The sequence below is a fragment of the Ochotona princeps genome, chromosome 12 (assembly GCF_030435755.1).
Source record: "Ochotona princeps isolate mOchPri1 chromosome 12, mOchPri1.hap1, whole genome shotgun sequence".
NCBI lineage: Eukaryota > Metazoa > Chordata > Mammalia > Lagomorpha > Ochotonidae > Ochotona > Ochotona princeps.
In genome coordinates, this window is record NC_080843.1 from 29558139 (window position 1) to 29582391 (window position 24253).

A 24253-nucleotide genomic window follows, 5' to 3' on the forward strand; every position below is an offset into this window, starting at 1 on the left:
ACCTTTAAAAATTATTGCTACATAAATTAGTTAACTATATCACCAATAGCAATGGGTACACTAGAATAGTCATGAAGCATTCTTTCACCTTTGTGCAATTCTTTGTTTCAGAACTGGAATATACAAGTTAGATAACTATTGTTCCAGGACCTTTTCTAAAGTAGAAACACAAATAGCATTAAATATTTGTTACTATTAGTAGTTATATAGAGCCCCAGAGCATTTGCTACTTGTTCTCCATATTCGGGTTGGGTTGTTCCTTCAAGCTTTCACCGCTTCATTGTTCTTTCAACAATGTTTAATGGCTTTCATGTATTAAATGTACTACTTCAAATTTTATTCAAAAGATCTTTTGAAAAAAAATCTTCCAAAGAAAAAGAGCCAAAATAATACTAGTGAAGTTTTTAACATCCAAGTGATTTGCCAGATTAATATCTGTAAAGATCTTTGTTTTACTATTTGCAAATTGATTTTATCAATTTCACTCTAAATATTTACTTTCTGATGTCTGTTTTGCTAAATTCCTGCTCCTAAAGTTTTGTGTTCTTCATTATCAATTACTTTGGAGGTTAGATTTGAAAAAAAAAAAATTACTAATAAGTAGCTTGTAGGCCATGTGAAACCTTAACATTTTAATGATGTTTATGGAATTGTGATTAGTATAATTTATAATTAAGATAATATGATACACTCTCACAGCTGGATTATATCCTTTGACAACATTAAATACAACAAAACTCTCTGAAGTCTTTAGCAAATATTTTTTGAAGTTATTTTCTAGTAGCAAAGCCTAGGAGAGAAAATATAGGCTTGGAGGCAAGTGAACCTGGTCCTGAACCCCAGTTGCTTCACCTCTGAGTGGTAAAATAATAGACCAATAAAAGTACTCAAATCAAAATCACACATAGCAAAACTAGGCACACAGTAAATGCTTGTTTTCCATTTTGCTGGTTCAAACTCTGCCCCCCCTTTTTTGTTTTTCTTTTAATTGAATAAGTATATACTTTCCTGTATTCGGTTATCTACAATAGATCCCTTCCTATTATGTGGTTGCCAATGAATGGTTCAGCAGCTGTGAGAATGTCTAGGCATGTGTTATTTGGTGACAGCGAGAGTGATAATTTCACTGTGGTTTAAAAACATTAACAGCCACCATTTGTAGAACATTTAGCAGAAGGGCTTCACTACACAAACTATTCCTCAGAGTGACTAGAAAAGCAGAGGTGCCCTCACTTTGCAGGTGAGAATCCTAGAAGTGAAATACCCTTAAGCCTGAAGGAAGACTGGAATGGAAATCAGGACCTCTCTCTTTAAAACCTATTTTTGTTTGTTTGTTTTTTCTGGAAGCAATCTCATTTCTTGAAGAAAAGCCATACCACACAGTTGGTGAACTAACTTGTAAATAGGTGAATGTATTGATCTTAGGTCTAAATCAAGCTCTCCTCAGCACAATCTCTTTCCTTTATTCTTTCCTACTTGCAAAGGTCCCTGGCAAGTCACTGGCTTGCTCTCCGCAAGTGGCTTGCTTTCTTTTATCTCAATGGAGTCCACATATATATAATATACATTTTTAAAGATTTTTTTTTTAAATTGGAAAGACAATTTTGCAGAGAGAATGTGAGACATAGATAAAGATCTTTCATTTGCTGTTTTGCTCCCCAACTAGCCCCAAAGCAAGAACTGAGTCAATCTGAAGCCAGGAGCTTCCTCTGGGTCTCCCACGTGGCTGCGGGATCCTGCAGCTTTGGGCCACCCTCTGTTATCCTTCCAGGATGTAAGCATGAAGTTGGTTGAAAAGTGGAGCAGCCAGAACACAAGCTGGTGCCCATATGGGATGGTGGCGCTTGCAGATGGATAATCACCCTATCCGGCTACAATTCTGCTTCGAATCCTATTTTTTTTGTTTGTTTTTTAGATTTTATTGGAAAAATTTACAGAGAGTAGGAGAGACAGAGAAAGATCTTCCATGCAGTGGTTTCTTCCCAATTGGTTGCATCAGCCAGAGCTGAACTGATCCAAAACTAGGAGCCTGGAGCTTTTTTTGTGTTTCCCATGTTTGGTACAGGGTCCCAAGGCTTTGGGCCATCCTCTACTGCTTTCCCAGTACACAGACAGGGAATTGGATGGGAAGCAGAACAGCCAGGACATGAAGTGGCTCATGTAAGGGGTGCCAGCATGTGCAAGGTGAGGATTTAAGCATTGAGTCATCCTGCTAAGTCCCTAAATCTTATTTTTGAAATAGCATCTCTCTTTTGCTCTATGCTAAGTCTTTTTTGGAAGCTTTAATTGAAAATGTTGGATTCCTCTTTCTCATGCAGTTTTTAAAAACCGTCTTTATGATTCATGTTGTCTAAATTAATAAAGAATTAATATTGAAACAGCTACATTTTAATGTTTTAGCTATTATTTTTTCATAAATTAGTTTATATAATCTTAAATTGCTGTTCAATTATATGGGTAAGAGTGAAAAGTTTCTTTTTAAAAGTTAAGGAATGTACCAAAGGCAGTTCAAATGCGTCTGTCAATTTTTTTTTCATTAGTTACTTCCCACTTGCCATTTGTTTCAGTTTGCTACCTTCCTTCATTCAACAGAATAAGGAAAAGCCAATGTCAGTTTTGAAATGGAAAAATTGTTTCAAATCATTGGCAAAGCTTAATGACTTCTGACTGCTGAGATATGTTAATTTAAGCCAGACCAAATGTTCCTCAGCTGCAAATATTTGGTGTTGTTCGCTGGGAACTGGCAAGATTTATGAGAGCCCAGTGGCAAAGACTCTGTTCACATGCCTCTCATTGTAATTGTTTCCCGTGTTCAATGATGAAGGACTGTTAGAGAGAGAAAATACCAACTTCAGGGCCTGCTTACTTAGCCACAAACAACATGCTGTTTCACCTTTGATTTACTATGGCTTCCTTGTACCATCCAGGTTATCCCATTCTTTCCAACTTTTGTGCCTCAATTCTAGGAAAATATCATCTGTGACATTTCAAGGGACTGTGAAAGTAGAAAACAAAATAACAACAACAATGGCGATCATAACGTTACATTTCAGTGATTCCCAATTATGAGATATGTAACTGACAGTTTAAAAGTTATAATAATAACATGCAATGTAATTGTTTGTGTGTATGTTATTATTAGCATTTCCATCTATATTTATAGATTGGATATGATGCATTAAGCTGTAATCAAAGTTATCTTGGATATTTATGGTTTTATATTAAAATGAATTTTCGAAACACAATTGAAGGCCACCCATAGCTTCAAAGGAAAAAATGGAATACTATTAAATACATTTATATGTACCTATAAATACTCATATTTATATTTCCTGAGTATTTAGTTTAGCAATATTACAAAATGAGCACTGTTCATAGCTCATAAACATTAGATGTCAATAACAAATAATACCATGCAAACTTATTAGAGAAAGTTTAAGCCTTCCATGGAGGCATTCAGCCTTGGGCACCTCCTGAACATGAAAATGACTTTGAGAGAAAAGGCTTTTTATTCAAAACAGGTCTAAAAATCTTAAAGAAATTGCCAGTGAACAGCTGTATAACTCTAGTACAAGCCATCGTGTTCTTACATCATGGTAAATGTTCATCGCAAAAATCCTTCCAAATAGTTATTATAGGCATGTAAATGATTGTGGAGAACAATCTTTCCTTCAAAACCAAGGCATAAGCTAACTTGTGTGGAGTGCTCATCACGTTGCAAGCACTAGTTCACGTTTACTTGTGCAAGGTCTCTTGTAGTCTGAAAGTGACTTTTGAAAACAGGAAATATATTTTTCCTCATGTTGCAATTTAAGGAAAGGAAGGATACAAAGCTTGTGTCGTGAATATTTATGCTGTTAGCCTGAAATCCGTGTTACCTTTCAACTCTGTGTTTTGGGAAAGAGGTCAGCATTTATTTGTTTCCTAATTAGAGTGTGTTAAGAAAATACAGCTGCTAATGATGATGAAAAATGGCATATATGTTTATTCATATGCTTTCTTGCATATCCTGAATTTTATCCATAAAAATGGCTGAGTTGGTAAAAACATATTGTGTTGAAAAACTAATGAATATATTTGCATTTTTCATGTAGTCCGGCATGTAATATCACAAGACTCTGTATTGTGGGAAGGGTCAGTCTCCACATTATTCCGTATTGAACTCCATAATTATGTATCTCTGTATAATAAAGGAAAAGTGCTGACAGAACACAGAAGAAATATCTAAATTCTTTTCTTGCAACAAATGTGACACAGATTGTAAAAAGCAATATTTTTGCCCTTGAAATGTTTAGAAGTATTGACATTCTGTCCGCTAAATTGTCAGCTTGTCTTTAAGGTTAGAGCAGCTAAGTTCTCAGCATTGAACGGCCTGACATTGATCTCTTGGTTCTTCCAACTTGAATACCACTGGAAGCTGCACCTTGTTTTGAAGCAGGATGTTAAAAATGTTATTGATGATGAAAACATCTCATAATTCCCATCTATTATTGGGATTTTTAAATTGAATTTCCTAACTTAAAGTAAGAATTTGCATATAGTATCCATCTTAAAGTTTTTGATTCACTCAGAAGATGTGTTAGGTTATAAAACATAGCTAACTAGATAATAAACTACAGACACACAGGAAACACAGGTGATGGTCTCCAGCCTGAGAGATACCCCAGCAGCCACTTGGGTTAGGATGGCCACCATACGTCACTGCGTAATTTTGACTTGATTACATAGGTAGCCCTTCTGTCGAATAACTTTGCCCTGAGTACGGAAATGTTTCCAAGAAAAAAATAAACATACTTTTGTTTGTTAGGTTTTAAATGGTGTCAGCAGAAAAAAAAAACTGCTTACTGTATTGTAAGTTGCATTTATGAATTCTTGAGGACAGCTGCGTTTTCCGGATCATGTTTTTATTGTTCCATTAGTTGGTTTAGGAATCACATGAAATGCAGTTGGGATTTTTTTTTTTTTTTGCCCTTTTTTTTTTCAAAGATTTCTTTGACACTCTCCACCCACAGGCTTGGAGCAAGGCAGTAAATAGTCCATTTTTGTTAATGAAGCCTCCCTCATACAGCTGGGATTGTTTAATATTTTACGAGTGTTACTTTGTTTTGCTCTCAACGATCTCAGGCAGTTAAGGATTTATGAATCGTGTTTTTCTCAGCCCATCTGCGGTTTCCTATCTTCCCTGGCCTTGAGAATATGTTTAAATTTATTAAAGCGAAGCAAAGGCTCATTATTTCAAAGGAGAGGCAAAGTGACACAGTGAATTGGTTATTAATGGAAAGGCACTGCCATAGGGCGATTGAAATTTAATGATATCCTACAAGAAAAAAATGAGGGTGTCACTTTCCAAAAAGTCATGCTAAATGCCAGCCTTTTTAAGGTCCTGCCGCTAATTTTATGCCTGCGCACAGTAATGTTTTCAAAAGCGTTTAGGAAACACGGACCAGTGACTGTACTGATTATCCTTTTCACCTTCGCGCCTGTTCCAAATGGGTTTGTGCAGTGAGCGATTTAATCTCTAAATATAGGGAACGTTCAAAAAAATAACATTGCTGTTTTTCACAAGCTAAGGGCCTTTTGCAATCCTCCAGAGATGGACTTGCAAATATGCTATCTCCATATGCTCTCAGTAAGCTCTCAAACTGGCGGATCACCAAACCAGGAAAAAAAAAGAAAGAAAAAAAATTGTGTCATTCAAAAGATGTTTTAATGTCATATGCTGCAAATTATATTTAGTGGTGTTCAGACAACATTCAGTTCAAGCCACAAAATGGGGCTTGAGGTAATTTTAAGTTTTCTTTATTTAACTGAGCTCTTTATTGAATTACAGTGTTGAAGCACTAAAATACAACTCCATCTTACCCCCTTTTAATGCAATCCACAGACACCTATTTGTTAGCAGAACACTCTGTTGACATATTGTATCATTCTTCCAGAGTTCTTGACTCAGTGGTTTCCTATATTAATTGAAATACCCATAAATTATTTTTAAGGTTTTTTCTAATTCCTACAGAAAAAAAAAAAATGTTGACCTGCTGAGTGACTTTTCAAGCTTCAGGACATTAGTTAATATTCTAAAAAGATTCCTGAAAAGAACATCTTTCTTTTACAGTTTTTGCTTTACTTGTGGCATTCGCCATGTGGCCATTATCATCCTAATATGTTACCACAGCATCTCTTGCTACGATGTTTGTCTGGAGAGAATTTCCAGGGCACATTCCTGGCACAATTTAAATTTGGGGTTTTAGTTCAGTTAGGCTTGCTATTGAGCAATTTTAACAACATGGTAATTGCATGAGGTAATATGAACATCTTTCATGCAGGAATAGCATTGGGTCCACTTTTGATGCATCCTTACTTACTGATGTTGGATAGAACTAAACTAATATGCAAATGGTGCATTTGATGAGTATGGTAATAATGTAAAATTTTCTCATACTACATATGATATTATTAAATTGTCTATTGATGACAAATACTTTTGGATGTGTGAACTCTTTTACCAGCTTATGGCAAAACATGGTATTCAACAGTTTTTGAAATTAATTGTTAAGTATTAGCCTGATGCCCAATTCAAAATCATGTTAACAAGATTGTACAACTTGTGATCACACAATGGGGAACATTTTATTTATTCTTGGTCAGAGTATAAATCCAAGTGGTTGAGTGAGAAGACAGTAATGCACCTTGGAAGAGAAAAATCACTTGTAAGAGGGTGTCAAGCATCCATGGTTTAAGTTTCTCTGTTTCTTTCTCTGTTTAACAGTAAACTTATCATCCTGTAATCTTTCTAACAAAGACATAAACTCTCCAGCTACATATATTTTGATTCCTTCACTACAGTTTTCTGGAGGCTGAACAATGACAGATTTCTTCATTGTCTTTTTGCCAAAATTTGTCCTTTAAGTCATTTTTGTTGACTGCCCCTTTTAGCAGCTCACCTCACAATGAGAGAGAAGACAATTAATGGGAGGGTGATTTATCACTGCCAAAAACTGTCAAGGACTTCAGTTGTAGCTGGAGAAAAAGCAATTTCACATTATGGCATTTCATTCTGAATACATTGTATTTACAGCTCACAGTTTTATTTTCAGAGCCTATTATCAGGTGAAACAGTTGCATCTGAAATGTTGTTAGTGACATAGGTGACCTGTTAGGATTTGATAAGTATTTACGCCAGAGCACAAGGGGCTCACACATCTGCTGTTGGCAGAAGCAATGGAAAAAAATAACCTGGAAATGAGGCGTTTGATTTTTCTGGTTCCTACACTCGAGCATCTGTTGCTATAATTAAGTGGCATTCAGTAATTGCAGAGCAATGGTGAAATAAACATATGCATTCTTGCCAGCTTTTAGGATTTGGTGTCCTTACAGTAGGGGAGACAAGCAAAGTGACTTCAATAAGAACAAAAGGGTTTGTGGCAAAGTTTAACACTGAACTTTTTGGTAAAAGAGAAAAAAGAATTTCATGTCAAAAAATTCAGCAGCACATGAAATAATACAACATTTTTAGAAGAAAGAAGTTCCTGCAATATTCAGTCACTAAAATGAACTTTTCATCTATAGGAATGTCAAAATGACATTCCTGGGTGTGTTATATAATGGCACAGTAAATAAAATAATGAAAAGAATAGGAATTATAAGAAAGAGATGATGCTAAAATTCTTTTGGGCGAACTAAAGATTTTATTTGGTGAGTTATTAGAAATCAATATGTTTCCATTGGAACTTGTCTTCAAAAGTAGTAGGATGGATTATTTGGGGCCAAAGTACTATTCTCATGAAAATAGAAAAATTATTCTCAAGATAGGGGGAAGATCATTGGAAAGGCTGCAACAGAAACTGGAAGTGTTTTTGAATTATGATCCACAGACCTCAGATATATTGTTCTGATGCTCCTAAGGTCTGGATCTCAATGCGAGGGGAACAGTTGGAAAAGCTCTCTGCCATTTCCTGGGGCACTCTCCTTCCAGCTCATCCCACATAGCAGAGAATGCCTGGTGTATGATACAAACGTTTTCCTCATCAAAACTTCAGAGTGCCCCTCTCATGAATGATCGGTTTCAAATGCAGTTATTAGGTCAACATACTTTATGTATCTTTACTTTTCCAGAATGATCCCGATTCTTCCACAAACAAGGTAGAGCAATTTGGAATTGGTTGATAGAATACAGTAATTTGCAAATAAGTGCTTAGCAAACAATCACCTTGAAACCAGGAGAATGTGAGAAATTCAAACTCTCTTTGAAGTCAAAGCTTTAACATGTATTTTCAAAGCTGAACATGGATTTTGCTATTACTGGTAAACGAAGATATGACATTTAATTGAACCAAACGATGGAAGTGTCAAGCTTTCGTCTTTCGGCCATTTGAGAGGGAACGTGAGGTTTCAGTAACCCATCGAGGATGACCGCTATGTGCTTTGGCATTTTTGTCTGATGCTTTGGTGTCAGGTGATTGCTTTATTTTCTGGGTGAAGAAGAGACATGAGGGATCAACCATGAAGAGATGAGAATGATGGATTATGGCTTCATAATGTCAAAAACCATTGAGGGTCTGTTTAGAAGACAGCATATTGGAACTTGTTTACTTGGGTTTTGAAAAATGAAAGTTTCAGTTTCAACTTCATTTTTTTTCCGCCAAAAGGAAAGTGTGTTTTACAACATATTTAAGTCAAGCAAAGGTGAATAGCAGTGCGACCTACAGCTTTCTTACACCTGCATGTATTTATAAATTTCTATCATTAACAATCTGTATATGAATATACAAGTTTTAAAATATTTTTTAAAATGGCAAAATCTTTATTAGAAAAGGAACAAAAAGAAAAATAGAGTCCTGGATTTCTGCTTGCATTTGAATTATTTGCTAGTAACAGTAAATTGTACTTAGCATATACTATATGACAGATACCGCTCCAGATTCTTACAGTACAGCAAGTTCGTTTTCATAGCAGTGTTGGACAGCCCATTTAGTGCTTCTCCATTTTGCAGGTGAAAATAACAAGGAGGGCCCAAAGTCACCTAGTTATTAGATGTCAGGTCAGGAAATTGAGTCCAAGCAGTTTGGTTCATTGACCTAATTCCAAGAGCTGTGAGATTAAAAGTGACAGAGCTTAAATGCATGCATGCCTTTTCATTGTAAGATAGTAAATATGGATTCCCAGGAAACTATTGTTGATCTACATATCTGCCTACTCACTGGCTTCTTACCTAATAACCATGAAATACACTGTAAATACTGGTTTCGAATTTCCTTCTCTCATATCCTTCTTGGATTTGGAATTGGACTCTGCCATTGTCAGTTCAGGTTTCCTTCTAAATTTTACTGTCTCCCTTAAATGAAGGTGTTTATAAACCATGTTTTCTGCATTTATTTTGATTATTTTTGTTGTCTTTTGATGGTCTGTTCCCACTATTTTCATATCTGTCCTTGAATCTTGATTCGTCTTTTAAAATTTACATTTATTTATTTATTTATTTATTTTCACTTTATATTTTACTTTCCATAAATTCTGTTTAGAGTTTTTGGAGCAAGCTTCAACTTACTCTGTGTCTTATTTCTTGGTAGTCTGAGATACTTACCGAGAGAGCATTTTAACAAAAACTTGGAGTCTCATCCTCAATTTCCATGAGATTTCACTGTGCTCTAATGTGCATGGCATTGTCATACATAATCCCTTTGGTAACTTTCCAGAAGTTGCACCATTTTACAGAGATGGAAAAAGGAGGCAAATATTTTCTAAGACCCCCAGAATGACATATTTAGGAAGACACTCAAGTTTGATATGCTTCAATAATTTTTTCCTCACTAAATTGTCTTAAATTACTTTGGTTTTAAACTGTCCCTATTTCAGTTTATCATTAAAATACTTTCCTTAAATGAACATTTGAAGAGATATGAATATGACAGTTTGATAGCTATATTTGATGTATATTGATCCCTAGTCAAAATTTTAAGCCAACACATTGTGTATACATTTTGTGAACATGTAACACAATCACTCACTGCATAGCATTTGGGTCAAAAATAGCTATCCTATCTAATTGAGTTCCCATAAACTATAATGGGAAGAAATCCTATGACGTAGTGATGTCATAGCCATTGTTTAATCTATAACAGAGCACATTAATGACGTTTGTGGTGGTAAACAACAACATTCATGATTTAAAAGTATAACTATGCAAAAAGTTATGTACAGTATAATAGTTGATAATGAAAATGACTATGTTATTGCTTTATGTAATCACCATGGTATACTTTCCATCATTTTAGTGTTTATCTACTTATATAACAAAGCTTACTGTAAAACCATTTGTCCTGTTTCTCCACCAGCAGCCTATTATGATTCATGTTTGCTCTTAATGGCATCAAGGGGTGATATTCAGTAACTGACTATGTTTTCTAAATTTGTGTAAGAGCACTCTACAGTGTTAACACAATGACAGAATTGTCCAAGTAGACTTTCCAAATGTATCCCTGTCGTTAAGCAATGCTTTGCTATATATGTGTGAGTATGTGATTTTTGTTATAACTCGATATTTGAGCAATAATATTAGAAATCTTAATGGCAAACAATGTTACACAGGGCTCAGAAGTATTTTTCTTATGAATTTTAATATAATTGATGTTTCCATGAAAATAATTTGAAAATTATTTTTGTACTTTTATTATGTTTTGACTAGTTTTAAATGTTAAAGTCCTCTTAGAAGAGCCTAATAATTGAAAGCATGAGTTTTGAGTACAGTGAGACTTGAATTTCACCTGTTTCCCAGGAGCAGAATGAATATGTCATAAATCGTGAAGGCTTCTTCATTATATGATCGTCATTTTCCAAATGTGAAAAATGGGAATAATTGTAGGAAATATGGGAATGGCTCTGCTTTGAGAAGCTATAGAATAATTGAACATGGCATAATCTTGAGTAACTGTTGCTCCTATCATCTTTCATCATCACCAATCATCTTTGGAAGCAATAGGTAAAAATTAATCAACGGGATATGTTGCAAAAGTTCAATTGTGTGTTGTTTGGAAGTTGAAGTGCCTATTTCTTTCAAAGAACAACACTAGAATGTGTATTTGGGTGAGTAAAATAGTACTGTCAGTTCATTATTGTCCAGTTACGCTGTACATATGCAATGGGTTTAAAAACTGAAAAAAAAATCAGAGCTAAATAAATCTATTATGATAAGGAATGCTGCTAATCTGATTGTAAAGAACAAAGAGGAAGCAAGCTTTTTACATCGAGAGAGAGGTAATAAGTAGTGGAGGCTTTTCAAATACTGTGGTTTCTGTTGCGGTTATTCATCCAGCTGATGGTGAGAGTACAGCCATTGAGGGACTATACATGAGCAACAATGAATCTGTGTCAACAAAACTTTACTGCTACACAAGTTTGATTTTCACATATTCATAGGTAGTAAAAGGTGCTTTTCCCTCTTTTTGTGGTATTTTCACTCATATCAAAATGAAAACAAAATTATTCTTAGCTCACAGGATACCAAAAAAAAAAAAAAAAGCAGACAGTATGTGCTGGATTAGAGCCATGAGCCACAATAATTCAATAATTCTATCCCTGATCAGAAGTATGAGTGTGTCTCTTTTTAGTTTTTTCCCCAAAATGTTTTATTCCAATCAAAAATGTTAGCTTCTCACTTTCTGAAAAATTCAACAGGTTTCAAACATTGAACATGATTACCTCAAAAAGTTCAGACAGATGATTTACGACTGAGTCCTGTGGGATCAAGGGACCTACCTTACTGACCCTATTAGCTTCACTGCCTGTTTGCGGGAGCTCACTGACCTTTTATAAATGTGTTATCCCTAAATATAATTACAGTTAGGATTGAGACTTTATAACACAGCTACACTTTATAATATAGATTCACTTTATAATATAGTGTCTGTAGTTGTTCTCAAAATTCACGATATTATTCAGCTGCGGTTTGTGTAAATAGCAAGGTAATGCATTGTTTTTTGTTGTATTATTTTCTGTTTGATATAGAAAAGTAAAATGTCCATCAATAAAATTACTCTCCTTTATAAAGCTTCATTTTTGGCTTGATTAAGGTTGCAATAACAAATCTGCTAAACTTTAAGAATAACAAGTAGTACTTTACAACTTCTGGCTATGTTCGTGCAGAAAATTTTGTCTGACATATAAGCGTTGTTTTCCCCCAACACCTTCAACTTAATACTTTTCTTCAGTGAACATCAGATTACTTTTTTCAGAAGTGTTTGTTTGCTATCTATCATGTAGACCTTTTTGTTTGCCTTTAGTTGATTAAGTCATGTGTCAAATTCTGTTCATGGCAATGCTTTGGTGGAGTAAGACAGATTGCTTTGGGGATCATCAACCTTGTGGGAATTGAAATAGTGTTGTTTTGATATGCTACAAAAATTTTTGAATCCTGATTGTTCTTTGCCATTACTTCTGTGAATCAGTCTTCAGAGTCAGGATTTTTTTTTTTGTTTGTTTTCATGAAACAGTGCATTTAATTCTAATTTAATCCATATGTGTTTGGTTTCTCTAAAAGGCATAGCTAGAGGTAATGTAATAATGAAAACATAGACATCCTACAACAATGCATAGAATGACAGGTGTTTAATGAACACACATTTATAATAACCCAAGCCTCTGTTGTCAACTGTTACTTGTAAAGTCAGTTAGATAGTTCATTTTTAAATTCTCTTAAGCCAAAAAGTGGCAGTTGAGTTAATTTTGCCAATAATGTGTAGATCCATGTTATGGGATGTATTTTGCTAAGAACCTAGTGGAAGCTATTGAAACAATTTTAATTGAGAGTTTTACAGCCATTTGCTAACATTGTTTTGATCACCGAAGTTAGGGCAGCGTTCCAACAGTGGCCATAAAATCTGTGACTAATCCACTGAGTCACCCAGTCCCTGTCATATATTGGTTAATGGACCATGCTGTCAGGAATTATTGTCACTTTCTAGTGATAATTTCTAAAGCAAAAAAAAAAACTTTGTGGGCACAAAAGTTGAATATAGATTGAAATTTTTTATGTACACACACACACACACACACTAGTCCATCCTCACAAAATCAGACACATCCTCACAAAAATATGAGAGTTACTCATTTATTTACAATGGCTTTTTAGTCTCTTCAATAATACATATATAAAACTATAAACTGCATCTGTGTGTACATATATATGTAGATATGATACTGATGAATATTTTAACTTTCCTTGGTTAATGTTTGCAGGGCACTTACAGATGCTAGAATAATCTCTAATGTTTTTGCTCAATCTGCTCTGGAGATGGATGAAATAAATAGTTTAAACTAATTAATGTAACACCAGCTGTTACAAGTGCTTGGCAGACGTCTGTGCGTTTTGATGGGCAGGGAGCGGCTGTTGTACTTGACTTTATTTTAGTACAATGTTGATCACAGTGTAAGCTGGAATAAATGACAAGCCAAAAGAAGAAACAGAGGAGGAAGACCATGTAGTGCAAAAAAAGTATCACCTTTTCTAAAATATATACTTTTTTTTAAACTTGGAGGACAAAGATTGTGGTACTGGACTGCATGAAGTCATAAGGCCTTTGACAGCTGCAAGGTTAAACATGCTGCTAAAATACAGATATGGCATCTTGGACACTGCCCTTGGTTTTTCCAAAGGAACCATTAGAGCTGCAGATATGCAGTGTCAGCTAGATGTTTGAGGCTCTTTTTACTAATTAAATGCCTGTTGGGGAAAAATACTAAAAGAAAGAGATTATAGTCATCTGGAATCTTAGTATTGTTTTTGTTATTTTTAGCAAGGGGGGAGTATTACGTTTTTACTGCTTTATGATGATGAATATTGTACTTAATTTTTATGAGATACTTGCATGTACTTTGAAAAATGAAAGAATCCACAGTGAGCAAACTGAACTGAGATGCTCCATTGGAATGGAACAAAACCTCCATCTTGTCATGAAAAGAGTTTCATTTGTTATCCTGTGGTCGAGAAAAAAATGATTTTTAAATATGTTAGCTTCCATAGGATTGAAGAAGTTTAAATAGCCTCCTGACTTCTTTTGAAAGTTTGAGGACAGAATTTTTCTGCTGTACGAGAGAAGCAGTAGTTGTTATCTGAGTGTGTGCCGACATTAAGATAGCAGTGTCATTGTGCAGGTTGTTACCCCATGAATTTGTCTAATAACTTATTGCAGTGTATGTGGAGCAGATGGCAAGTGTGCTCCTGAAAGAACTGATGGATGGGATATGATGTCATCAGTGAGATGACAAGGTTCACAAGGTACTTGACCTCCAAGAATAAGTCCTAACTGGTTAGAATTCTAAATGGTGAACCTTGGTGACACTCGCTAAATGGGAAATACGTGCAATTTGTATTTCTTTATGGTGGTGTTTACCCCCTTTTCTGAACTCCACATAATGGGATTTTGTCCCTGAAGAGTTGGAGATATTGTTGGATGGCTGCACCCTGTAACCCTCTGAGGATTCAAATACAAATCCACACATCTAAACTTTAACAAAATCATGGGAAATGTTATTTATGAAGTCAGGTTCAGAGCTTTCTCTTTTTTATATGTATATATGCAGAAAGAACTTAGTTAAGACATCCCATTAATTTTAACATGTTATCACAAAATAGCAAAGTGCTGACTCCGTGAAAATATTCAGTGCATAAAATTAAACTTTTATATTTTCATTAAAATATGTTTCTGTATATGCAAGCCTAAAATAAGCTGTCAGAGATCCTGACTTTGTCTTTATATTTTAATTCTGACTCTACTTGCACTTACAGGTGACACACCCAAACATATTAACATTTTAATTTCAATATTATCATTTTAAAATTTCAAATGATTATGGAATGTATTTTGCATTACCTATGTGCTCTGATCTCAGAATTTACATTGACCTAGATAGTGTATTCTGGAAAAATACCATGGTTATAATTACAGATATTAGATTCAAGGAAGTTTAGGCAAAATATAATAGGATATACACATTATATGAAATCAAAGAGCACAATTTTCTAGAATTGTTTTATGGAAGGAGTGTGACTGTTTAAGACATACTCAATAAGAAAACACTGCAGTTATACTAAAGAAAGGCTTCAGCATCAAAACCATGAACTTGCTCTTCGAAGCACTCCTCACATCAGAGTTCATACTTCATCTGACAGGAATTCTAAGCTCTAGCAAAAAATATTAGCGTGGTGTGATGAGCTGTGATGTTTCTCTTTTTTAGCAACGGAAGTTACCAATATACAAGTTTTTATTTTTTAAAAATATCTTTATTTAAGGGAACAGAGGAAATATGTACATATAACAACCTAACATATAAGATATGCCTAGTTTTGTATCCTATGGTAGAAAAAGAGGGGAGAGAAAAAATAATTTAAATCTGTGAGTGTATGTATATAAATGTATAGATATAGTTACATAGATACAGATTCTCTTTCTCTGTCTATTTATCTACCATCTGGTATTAAGAAAAACAATGTTTCTCAGTTGAAGTCATAATAGCATTATAAAAAGAAAAACTTTATCAAATAAGAAAACCTGAAGTAAGAAAATTACCCCCACTATGTCTATCGGTTTCTCAACATTAAATAAAGTTAGTGAGTAGACAATGAATAAAATATGTCAGCTTATTACATATTTTACATGAATTCTAATTGTAAATAAGCTGTTGAAGACTTCTTCATTACATTGATGTCAAAAGATTAGCCTATAAATACAAATTTCATGAACCTGATTATCTTTAGAGCAATTATTTCATGACAGAGATCACAATTTAGATGAATCTTCTTATTTGGACATGTTCAAGCCTACATGTTTGACACAGTTTTAAACTTTGTAAGTTCATACGATCATGTGGTAGTGTTGCCTAGATGCTTATAATAATTAAATATTATGCTACCAATATATATCAAGTGATCAAAAGATCTTATGAAATTATTTGATATATTATTTAAGTAGATTTGCTGTTTTAAATATAAGTGAAATAACAAGTCCTCATGTCTCATACCACATTGATACTCAGTATCGATTATATGGCTAAATCATTTTCAGGGATTTCCTTTACTTAATCTGATCTCTTTTTCTGTCTGAGGCAGATAAAATATTAATACAGGGTAAATGAGTGCTCCCTGAACTGACCATATGGCCCCTGTGGAGGGCAGAGGGGCCTGGGCAGCCTGAGGACTTGCCATATGGGCCTAGAGGGAGAAGGTAAGTATTACACAGAGAACAAATCTACCATATGGACTGGGTGGAGCACTGGAGACTCTCAATACTTCCTTATCCCGGGAAATTTTCACAAAAGAATAAACAACACATAAATAATACATTATACAAAAACCCTTGAAAATGGATCAATTGTTTAGATTTAATATGATGCTTTCAAGAAATGTCCAGAGCATATAAATAATCATGGTTTACTTTGAAATGGCAAAGAGGATCATCAATCATTTACCCATGACATTTTTACATTGCATTTAACATCTGTTCCATAATAGCAGGGTACAGTAATATACTTAACATCATATTACAGACTGAACCTAAACAAATAAATGTAACACTAAATTAGAGTTTCTGAAAGTTTGCCTTGCTTCTAATATTTTTGCAAATACTGTTTTATCTACTTCCATCACTTGGATTTTTTTGTTATTATATAGAGGAGATGAAATTAAGCAAATGGCAAAAGCAATTTTCTTGGAACAATCAAACCTCATTAATTTGGTTTCTGCTAATATGGAATTTGTGATAATTCAGCTTGGGCTTGATAAAGTTTACCTTTGTACTAGATATAAAGAAAAGATTTGCTAAGCCAATTATGACTATAAATAAGATTACAATAAATGTGTTTAACCCACTTAAGAGAGCATACTTTTAAAGGATTTTTGCACATTAAATGAATGCAAATACATACTGCTAATAACAAATGAGTCTAATATAGTCTTTGAAACAGGCCTTGTAGCACCTATGTTTGGTGGCAGATGGTTCTAATTACTGAAATGCTTCTGAGTTCTGTGTGTATTTCTTAGCAACATCCGCTAACTTATACTTTTGTTAAATTTAAGCTTCACTACTTCCACAAACCATTGCCTCACTTTATCCTACAAAACAACCTTGTCTCTGTTGTTTTCTTAAGATGTATGCTCTTTCAAAGTTGGCATACTGATTTTTCTATAAATGTTTTAAGCTGGATTATTTATAATTTAAATGACAAGGCCTGTAATAACCAATTAAAAACATAATTTAGCAATTGTGGCTATATTTTAAACATATCTTCAAATTGTGCATTTTTTTTTCTGACAAGTTTATGCACAGAAACATTAGCACCTATTCCTGAATTTGAAATATTCATGAGCTGTCAGTTTATTCACACTCTGGAATCCTAGAAATGCTTCCCAGAGAACAAACTTACCTACAACTTTGGACTTGATTGGTCAACAAGACCAGATACTCCTATTTCCTGGTAAACATCAGGCTTGTGAGGACCACTCCATTTGTTGATAGTTATCGTGTGACTTTCACCTCTCTGTCTTGCTGTATTTTCTTTTCTGTTGATTTTCTTGTTGAAGAAGGCCAGAACTCCTCTCCCTATTCTGTTAGTGGCTTTATATGTAAATATCCAGTTCAAGTCCTGGCTGCTCTGTTTTCCTATCCAGCTCCCTGCTTATGGTCAGGGAAAGCGATAGAGGATGGCCTGAGGCCTTGGGACCTATGCCCACATGTGAGACCAAGACCTGTCTTCTGGCTTTGAATTGGCCCAGCTCTGGCTATTGCAGCCACTTAGGTAGTGAACCAGAGTAAAAATAAAATAAATCTTAAAAATATTTGTGTACGTGAGGCACATGATACCCAAAAGACAGTAGTAGTCAGGTATGAATGTATGCTAAAGCTGGCAGGGTGGTACTAAGGTAGATAAACCTGAGGATTGAAAAGTGGCAGGGAAAAGTATAGTTCCCTGGAAATTTTCAATATATAAATGAATTATGTGATACCTGACCATTGGGTTCTGCATTGGACATCCAAATGCATCTTTTGCCTACTCAGTGAAATGTGGATTGCAGGTGGTTGGGAGCCTCCTTTATTACTCTCTGTTATAGTAGCATTATCCTTAAAAGAATTTGATGGGATTTTAGAACAAGATAATTGCTGTAGGAGAAAACCCTGACTGATGAATGACACAAATAAATATGAACTCAGATTCTGTCTGTATACCTGGCTTATGAGATGATATTAGTAAAATTATACTATCTCTTTAAGATTCAGCTTTTATTGTGACTAAAATGGGATAATAATTTTATACAAGATTATAATAAAGTGATATAACCAGAAGTCTAGTTTAGAGATAAAAGCATTTTACTGCAATGCTTTATAAACAGCATTTTGAAACAATTTAATATTGCAGTGAAAGAAGGAATAAAACATTATCATACAATGAAATGTCATCCAACATTTCTAAATTAATGATTATGTGTATGAATATGGATAAAACCTCAAAAACTTAATATGTTAGAAAAACAGTAATAATGTTATTTAACTAAATTCCAAAATATTTAAATGTTTTCTAAATATAGTTATATACGTGTCACATTTATGTAGTACTTCAATTGATATAAGTATGCAATTGTAACATCTGTATCAATGTATCTCAATGACCTAGAATGGCACACCAAAATTCATTAAATAGGAAAAGGAATAAAGTGGGAAGGATTAAAAAGATAATACACAGAAAGTCTGCAAGATTGGTTAATTAAGTGTTCATCTTTTGAACATGTAAATTTCAAGATGCTGTTAAATATGTGTCCAACGATGAGAACAGTTCAGGCGAAAGTTGTGAGAAAGGAGAGGTATTTTGGAACAATCATCATATGCGTGGTATTTAAAAGCATGGGTTTGAATGAGAGCATGAAGGAAGGGGTATAGAAAGGAAGTGAAAAGAACAAAAGATATTGTATAATTCCTTCAGCTTGAAAAGATAAATAAAAGTGGTAAAGAGACTAAGAAGCTGTCACTGAGTCTTTCAAGATGTAAGAATGGTATTGTGGAAGTAAAGAAAAGATTTCAAGAATAAAAGACTGGTCAGCTTGTCCAGAGCCACTGATAATTCAAGTTCAGGAAGTTTTGAGCTCTAACAAGGGATTTTTCCCTTAACAGAGACAAAATTTCTACTGTGATAAAAGCAGCTGCAGTAGAGAGAGTGGAAGAAAAGTTAACTAGAGTGGGCTGAAGATTAAATCATGGGAAAAGATGATTTGACAGTGAATATAAACAAGTCTTGGAAGTGAAAAAAATAGCATCATGATGGGAGGAAAGATGATATCTTGGGAAATTTTCTGTTTTGGATTAGACAATCCGTGATAGCATGTCTATATGCAGCTGACATGACTTGATCATTCAATAAGATGTAGAAAGTTCTACAAAGAGAAGGCAACATTGAGGTGTATCCTCACTAATTTAGTAAATATGAGGTAGAGAGTGACTAACTTGATGTCATTATTAACTTTTGGAAAAATTGTATCTAGAATTTGGAAGGAAACTTTTTGAGCCCTGATTAACTCAGCTGTATGTACATTGTTTGTAGTTCTCAATCTCGGTGTATTCTCACTTTCTTGTCTCCCTAACTATGTCTGCTAGTTCTGTGTTCTATTTTGTGTTGTTTTGAGTTGCATTCACTATTTCCCTATCCTCAGATCTGTGGACTCCTCTGTGTCAGAATTTATGTGAGTTTTACTGTATCTTGCAAATTATATTATATTTTTAAGCACTGATGAACCTGGTAGAGAAGACATTTGTAATTATATGCTCTCATTTCTTTGATGGTCACTCTGAAAAAGCTGAAAATGAAACTCACAATAAAAGAAAGCAGGGTATGAAAAAATCACAATTTATTTGATACTGGAGAAGGAAGAGATTAGTCAAGAATCTCTTAGATTTGTCAAGGAATGTATCTATTAAATTACACACACATACACAAACCCCTAACCTGAATCTTAACACTGTGATGGAGTGTGATTTGGTGAACATTTATGTAAGAAGAAATCATTAATCGATCAAAATTACCTCTTAGTTTCAAAGTGGTGATATCGCTGAAGAAATAGACTACCGTAATTGGAGATGCTTAGGAAAGCCATGTATCTCATCCTAAACATGCATTAAGTGAGATGCTCTTGATACTCAAAGTAAATCAAATATGGTTATTTACCTCATTATAATAGTTGTGCATTCCCTTTTTAGGATACATAGAAGTACCCTAGCACTCCTTTGCTTTCATTATGTTTCTGAAGAGAATAAGAATACTGAGAGTAATCACCAGGAGGGGGAATTAAAGTCCAAGATAGATGAAAAGAAGAGAAGAAAACACATGGCCATTCTAACTGAACTTGGCTCACATGAATTATATTCTAAGATATTTGAACTAAATTTATAGCTGAATATTCTGGCCCACATACAGGAGAAGGTGATAGATGAGTGAACATGCTAATGCAGTTATGGTTTAAAAAATGGATAGAGGCAGTTTCACAGTGCAAGAATACCTTGATCATTACCCTGAAGAATATTCTAAAATCATTTCAGAAAATAATTTCGTATAAACCAATACAGAATGGTACAGATTCCTCAGAAAAACATTGAGTCTAACCTGATGCTCTTTGCTTATTAGCAGAATTTGAGAATTGGATGGACATATAATATCCATAAATAAAGTTTAGTGGTTAATATTAGCTAGATTATGAAGAATTAGAAATAAACGAGTATGAAATACTAAGTCTAAAACACAGGGAGACTTTTAAACCTGTAAATTTGGAGTAGTAAATCATCCTTATTTAAAAAGTTTCTCTTCAGGCTAACCCCTGAAGCTAACCCCCTAGGAGGCGGAGGTGACAGCTCTTCTAACAATCTCTGGTGCCCCATCAGAGGCTCCCATTGAGCACTGGCCTCCTAGGGTGGCCTGACCCATCCTGGCTGTTGTGGGAATTTGGGATTAGAATTAGTGGGTGGAAGCTCTCTCTCAGTCTGGTACTTTCTTCATCTTGTCTCAATGCTGTTTAAATAAAATGGAAATAAATAAACTTAGAAACACTTCCAGTTGTGAAAATAATTTTGTGAATAGAGGAGATGACTCCCTTCATGGTATTATGACATTTTTCGAAACTACTGTTATTCTAGGCATTATACTCAAATGCTCAAGGTTGAATTTGTATTGTAACCAAGAAGATCTGAAATAGCCTTTAGAATGCAATGTAACAGAAGCAATAGGGTATGTTTGTTATATTTGCAAGAATTCACAAAGAAAAGAATAGTATATGTATTAATGCTTTCATATAACAATTGCATAGGCACAAACCAGAGGACTGATATGTGAGTTTCGAAAATGAATGTAAGTATGTATTTGTTTGTTTTCAGTTATGACATGCTATCTGTTTAATTTTTTAAATACAAAATAATATGAAAAGAAATAGATTTTTCATGAATATCAAGTGAGTTTAAGAATAAAACTTATCCATTTGACTGTTTTAATATGAAGCACTTTGTAATAAATTTGAATGTTAATTACTCCAAGGATTTATTTCAGCATGTATGATACTTAGAGCTTGTTAATCTTGAAGTATACAAGTTAAAATAGAAATTAATAGGTAAAGTAAGGTAGACAACATAAAATATAAAATAAAATTCAAAGTTTCACCTGTTTTTTTTTTTTTGCAGCCCTATAAAAATCTTACTGTTTGAGAAGGAACAATGAAAATAATTTATTTTCTCAAATATTAAACATTATTCATATGCCTAAAATTTCAGTGCTGGGATTTAGGTTCCTCAGAAACCTAAAAATGTATTACCATGGGAAGCACATATCCCAGTTCCTTAAATGTACCTAAAGGAAGTGAAGTTGGCATATGACAGATGTACTTGCATCTCCATGCTTATAGCAACCCAGTTCACTGTAGCAAACACATGGAATCGGCCTATATTTCTATCAACTGGTGACTGTATAAAGAAAATATTGGGTGCATACTTGATGGAATATTACTTGGCCATAAAAATCAATGAGATCTGGGAATTTACAACAAAGATGGATGGAAATGGAGATCAGCATGCTAAGTGAAGTATAGCAGACACAGAAAAACAAATATCACACATTTTCTCTCATTTACGGAAGTTAATATATAGATGGTTCAAGAAAGTAAATATTTCACACAGAGGAGTTATCAAATTGACTAAATACAGAATAATTTAGTATACCTATAGGCATTCTACATGAACCTGGGTACCAATGTGTATGGATAAAGTCATTTGAGTACAAAACCTTGATCAATTGAAGTGTTTTTTTTTTTTTGCATTCTCAAATACCTTAGTTCTATATATATGATATGATATGATAATATGTATGTGATATGTGATAATATGTCTGAATTACACTTATATTCTATTAAGCTTCTTTAATTGGCAAATTTCCTTGCATGTGTTGGTAAACTTGAGATTTATGAGTATGATAAAACTGAAGGCACATAAGAATCCAGGGAGGTTAATTTATTTCATTGTGAAATACTTTTTTATTAATTAATTAATGTTTTTAATTTCCCCTACCCTCTCCCTAAATCCCCCCCAACAAATTCTCCTATATTGTTACTATAGCATAGCTCATCAAAAATAGTCACATGTTCATCATTGCAGGTATGGTCAATGGCAGAGTCCAGCATCCTATTGTCAACATACAGATAATAGTTTCACAAAAGTCCATCTTTGATCTGGAAGTAGAGGTGCACACTGCACTGCATCCTCACATCTGGACATGATAGTCTCCATTACACAATCACCACACATCTCTCTTAAATGAAAAGCCATAATACAAAATCAACAACAGGGAGAAAAATAGAAATTTGCAACACTATGAATTTCTCAAGAGGTTTTGATAGTTCAACAGTCCTGAATTGCTGGTGAACCGCCACTCCAATCAAGATGAAATCTCTCTCGAGTCCACTGGCTGCTATAATCTACCTTAATGTCTCCATCTGCCCTACCAATGATTGGCTGGGGTAGTTGATTAATTTGTTCTGTCCTCCATCCTCTGTTATGGTACCAGGTGTCCTCTGCAGGCTCTGATGTACTGCCATATCCTCCATGTACATTTGGATAACGCTGAAATACTTTTTTTGGATATGTGAAATACTTTTGAAGAAAAACCTCTCGAATCAGTATTTGTGTACTTGTGGAGAACTGAGTACGTTCCAGACACCATTCAAGGTTTATGAAACACAGCACACAGGAATAGATTGAGAATTATTGGTCTTAAGGAACTTGCACTGTAACTGGGGGAGACAAAAAATAGGGGAAGATAGAAGAAAATAGCAGGCAGTACTATGTTGTTTGGGATATTGTTGCGGCACAGTGGATTAAACCACTGCTTGATCGTGGTTATCTCCCTTCTCCAACTTCTACACCTAAGTCACTCACCCCTCCCTCATTGGGTTTCATCCTCATCACTCTCCCTCAGTTACCTCTAACACCTATTGTCTTTCAGGTTAGAGTGTTAATCTATGCAATTAACTTCCCCCTTAAATGCATAAATTCTCCATGATTTTTAAAAAAGAAAAGATCCTCAAACTAATTGTAATGCATCTGTCCTATTAAATATAAAAATATATGGCATAAGATAACAGGGAAGACTAATGAAAACAACTAATTTGATTTCAAAGATTTGAATTGCCAGGCACTAATGTTGTGGTTTGCAGGTAAAGCCACTACCGGCAACATTGGAACCCATATGGATGCCAGTTTATGTTTTGACCATTTCACTTGCAACCCAGGTACAAGCTAATGGTCTGGGGAAAGTAGCAGAATGTGGCTCAAGTGCATGGGACCCTGCCAACCCTGTGAGAGACTTGCAAGAAATTCCAGATTTCCACCTGACCCAGCTTTGGCCATTTTGGTCTCTCTCTCTCTCGCCCTCCCTGCCATTTCTTTCTGAATAAATGTATCTTGAAAAAAATTGAGTTCCCAGAGTAGTTTAAAAATGTTACTCAGTTTTTGGAAACCATAATGCTAAGGGAAATGAGCCAATCCCAAAAGGTTAAATACCACATGTTTGCCTTAATTTAAGATGACACGATGTTATGTATAACAAGTTATGTTATGAATGTTATACGCTGTGTATAAACCTAAATTGAAATGTCAATGAGGTGGTCACAGAAGGTGGATAAGAAATCGCATTTACTTTTACCATATTGGTTACTCGTTACTATGTCAATTAATTCCATGGTGAT

The 24253-nt window shown here is 34.4% G+C and overlaps 1 protein-coding gene across 1 annotated transcript in view; it reads left to right on the top strand.

Annotated features, from left to right (window-relative positions):
- Positions 1–24253, top strand: part of DACH1 (dachshund family transcription factor 1) — a 384212-nt gene that overhangs the window by 306697 nt on the left and 53262 nt on the right. The gene's annotated exons all lie outside the window — the stretch shown is intronic.